Below are 5,000 nucleotides of genomic sequence, written 5' to 3'. Positions count from 1 at the left end.
TGAATCATTGCTCACTACCACTCTATATGTCAAAAATGAAATTACAAGACAACATTCTCTCTTAACAGACATAGTCATAGTATAGAAATAAAACCCTCTAAGCATTTATGGCATCATCTTTGAATCATTTTGTACATTCATATTATAGGACTGGGGACAGTGAGGTGTAGTCCTCCATTGTCAATTTATTACAGAGGGAAGCTGGGAAAGGCTTAATTGTATTCCTCAAGTCACTTTTTCTATTGGATAAATCCATGAGTGAGTCTCAGGAAAAAGAAGGTAAATCCTGGCAATCCCACTATCGTATTCATTAGTCCTTTCCTCACTGTAGTGCGTATGTAATGTGTGGCTGAGTCTCTGCGGGAAGTATTGTTTGATCCACCATCTGCTACTATTCTCCAGCTAGGAATAGTAATAACTAACCTTTCCAACCTCCCTAATACTCACCACAGAGTGGTGTGTAACATGCACTTAAGTAATCTTTGAACTTTCTTCCTTCCATTGAAAAAATGCTGGAGTCATCACAGTAATGGAGGCAGCTCAGACTTAGGCTGTATCCCCATGTGGGGCTGACTCAGACTTAGGCTGAACCCCCATGTGGGGCTGACTCAGACTTAGGCTCTACCCCCATGTGGGACTGGCTCAGATTTTAGCTGTACCACCTTGCTTTGGTTCACTGTACCACTTAAAGGATGCATTTGTGAATAGAGTTATTATTATTATTATTATTATTATTATTATTATTTAAAACTGACTTTATTCATTTTACACAACATCGCCACACAGTATGATCTAGACCTTCTTTCTGTAAATGGCAATTTGCTGCTGCTCAGCAGTGTTTTGTTGAGCATAGCCTCAAATCTGCAGGTAAGTTGAGTTTGGCACTGCTTTTTAATTTGCTATAGTACAACGTTATGCCTAGATGAATTGAAGCTGCTGCACTGTTTGCAGACTGTAATTTACTTGTTTGTGACACACAGTACAGACCCGTAGGTGATAATTTTCACATGCGCCCACTACTAGGCATACAGTAGTCATTACTCCATAGCATTTATGCTCATTTATGTATTACACAGGTTGTTGTTAAACGGCTTACACTGTATATTGCCTTTATGCACTTGTGGATAGTCTCTGAGCCCTAGTGAATATTTTTATTCTTTTTTGTCACTAGTTATACCATTATATGCACTTTGGCATAAAGTTTGTCTATAGAATAGTAAAGAAATCAAAACTGTTGCATATTAAGTAAGGCGATGATATTTTGTAGATGGCCCAGCAGAAATGCACATCTATTTGCTGATAAACTGACCCAATAATAATAATGTAGTCTATCTCCTGGTTTGTATTACAGCCTTGGACAAAACCAATATTTGAATTGAAATGCACTGATATGTTTTAATTTCGTTTGCATGGTTCTTGATTTACTTAATGTTGTAATCTAATAATATTGTAACATATATAAAACAGAAGTAGCTGTCTGCAAGGCAGTCCTGCCTCAGTAGTATTTATCTTAGACAAATAAAGTCTTAAGAATATTTTTAGTCTTTTAATTTTCAGAATTAAAAATGTGGAGCTGTTATGTAGTGGAGCTGTCATGTACACATTCTGGTGAAGGTATCAGAAATACATGCTCATCATAAGCAGCAGTCCAGCATAAAATCATAAAATGATTGCTTTTTATTGAAAGCAGATATTAGTCTTGTGAACAGACATTTTCATCATTTCAGCATCCTTAAGGGCATGGGTCAACAATCTAATGGCATGGATGCTACCTAACAATCTGGCTATTAAAGAGAGAGAGCACTGTATGCCTTTTCAGTTCTTTACAATTAAATTTTTCTTCATTTTGCTTCTAGTATTTACTAGTCATTCCCTGAACTGTTTCTCAGCAGTAGTATTATGACAGATGTCTTTTGGCTTTTCCTGGTTAAGGGTTGCCACAGCGGAACTCTGGTCCTCTAATGACTGGCAGTAGATTATTTTGATTTATTATTTTTAAATTTATTTGCCAAAATAAGTTACTTTTTATTCAGCCTTGACAAGTTTGCTAACAACAGCTATATAAACTGACCAACGTGTACTATTATTGCCAGCAGTACCCACCTAAGGATTTCTACTTGAATTATTTATTTTTCATTTTGAAGAGCATAATATTGAATTTTGTGCTGACTGTGCTATGTCATTGTTAAAAAAGGCTCTCAAGTGGAAGGGCTGGGGATTTACATGTTTTCCTGGAACATAAATGTTACGAACCATCTTGCTGTCTTTCTTTCTTTGCCATCATCTATGTATTCGTTTTCTTGCAAAAAAAAAAGAGAAAGAAAGATATCCAAACATTTAGTAGTAGGACTATTTTTCTATGTGCAACCTCTTTCTCTGTAGCTGAAAGAGAACTTTGATGTGCAAAATATGATCTAAAGCTGACTCTGTTTTCTCATTTGTCCCTATCATTTCAGGATCTCTGTAAAGTACTATATTGGAACATTTTATAAAAATATGTACGTAGAAATTTAGGTCGTGGCTAGGACCAATTCACTTACCTGGTAAACAAAGAATAAATAAAACAAATAAATCTCAAGTAGAGCTTACATGGCAGAAGGCATTATTGCGACAGGCTACTTCAGTGCATGTCATGAAAATTAAAATGGCTTCTTAATACTTCCAGTTTCTTGAAAAGAACCTCTCCGACATGCACATCAAACTCAAGACCCTTGAGAGATGCCATATTGTTCAGTCACAAATTTATGTGGCTCCAGAGACAGTCAGTGGTTTTATTGCTTTCTCATCAGATAACTTTCTAACTATTTTGGTAGTGTCATCTTGGGACTGTATGTTGGTTGGGTAGCTGTCCTTTGCAAATTACTTCCCCTATAAGCATTTGAGAGGTGATTGAGAAACAGATGTACTGAAAATTATCTGCATAGTCTAGGAAAAGTTTTCTTCCTAAGGACAAGTCCACAAAACTCCTCCTATATAGTTTACTTATACAAACTAATTCCATGGTCACACAACCCATGAGAAAGGAGAAACCCACCAATGCAGAGTACAGTGATCTCCTACAACAGTGACCCTAAAACGTGAATCTATTTATTTATTTAACATTTGTTAACCGGGAAATTCTGACTTGGAACATAGCGAATTTTCAGTGGAGGCCCGGAGAAAAACACTGCAGATGCATTACTTTGAATTTGGGAAGAAACCGGAGCACCCAGAGGAAACCCACATGAATGCAGTGAGGACATGCTGCACAGAAGGCACTCCAGCTGAGAATCGAACCGGAGAGCCTTTAATAAAAATATTTGACCAAATGTAATCAGCCAGTTAGAATCCAGATGACTCTCAATTATTAAAAAAAGCCTTGCAAAAGTCATTATACTTTGAGAAAGTGGATGCCTGATCTGATGCTCATACATTTTAGGAACAGACATCTAGGGACCGGATGGCCATTTTCCAGAGACCTTACCTCTTATATTCATAAATTCTAAAATCATTGTGCAGCAGTTTTATGAAATAGTTTAGAATCTGCCTCATTCTTTTAAATCTGACCCTAAGCTATATACTTATGTGGTGTTCCTAATAAAACGAGAAAGAAGCACAGTTTTCCTAAACCTTCCTTGCACTGTTATGAGGAAGGCAAAGAGGATTTGTCTTATTTTACTAAGATGTCATTCGTCACTTTAGTTTATAACAGACTGATAATGGTGATGGTGAGTAATTCCTTTCATCTGATTTCCCCACTTGAAGAAGTTTCCTTTAGAGAAATCTTAAACTTGATGAAGGACCAATTTAATGAGCTATTGAAAACATCTCATTTCCCAAAGTACACATTACAGTTTTAGTCAGGGCCCAGATATATTCCAGCCCTGAGAGTACTTTCAAGTACATTATGAAAAAAACAGGTGAAGGCAAATACAAGCCGAGCAATTATACACGTACATTTTTAGGCATTATGGCAACAAACTTTTGCAGCTTACATGACACTGTACATCATTAAGTGGATTTATAATTTAGCAGATCTACTCTAAAAAATGCATTTAATATTCAAATGGTAATTTAACCCAATACTTATATTTGCCCCTAACATAAGTTGTCAGCAAAGTTCAAACAGGCAGATGATTTAATTTAAATGTCGTATTTATTTATTTATTTGTTTATTTATTTTTATTTTTTTTTTTGAATGAGTACATTTTTAAAATTGACTCAGACTTTTGGTAAGGTAGTATCCCAAATGGTTAAATGTGCCTCTGGTATGGTGAATGCTTGTTTTAAGTGACATCTCCAATGAACATACTCTAAATAATGTGTGGCTTTATAAGTAGCCTTTCATGTAGGATGCTATGAGGAATTTGGTTTATACTGCCCTATGCAAATCCTTTTATTCAAACTTCTGCCCCAGTATGTTCTATAACAGCTGTAAGAAAAGATTCCCCCATTCCTAAATATTTATGGAATTATCATTCCAAATATTCACCACTCAATGGAAATCAGATAAGAAATACCAATGGTTTAACAAAAAAAGATATGATTTTAGAAAAAGCAACAGGGTCAGAGCAACAAAAGCCAACACTGGAATCAGCTGCAATAAAGGTCACTGACAAGTAACTTCATCATGTCTTCTCCCACTCTAATCTTCCTATCCCTAGGAAGATTACTTCCCTTTTTTATTTCTTATTTGTTCAAAATCTCCTTAGGGATGGTGTCAAAGGGCAGCCCACAGTGTTTTCTCTTTCTTTGCTTTTGCAATTCTAAAAAAAACATTCAATTTACTCCAAAGTATCAGATGAACTTGAATCTGCCTGTAATTCTGCATTCAAAGCAACAATGACATAATTTTGAGCTGTGCAAAGTGTTTATTGTAAATTCTTTATTGGTCCGTAATAGTTTATGAACACCTAATGTACAACTGCTGAATTAAAATAAATTCATCAGGACCAAAAAGTTTGGGATATTAACACTGCAACCTCTACTTTCTTGGTTACTGGATTCTTTTCTAATAATTA

The sequence above is a fragment of the Protopterus annectens genome, chromosome 12.part0 (assembly GCF_019279795.1).
Source record: "Protopterus annectens isolate FY-2018-M chromosome 12.part0, PAN1.0, whole genome shotgun sequence".
Taxonomy (NCBI): domain Eukaryota; kingdom Metazoa; phylum Chordata; order Ceratodontiformes; family Protopteridae; genus Protopterus; species Protopterus annectens.
Note: the sequence above shows the minus strand (reverse complement) of the source record.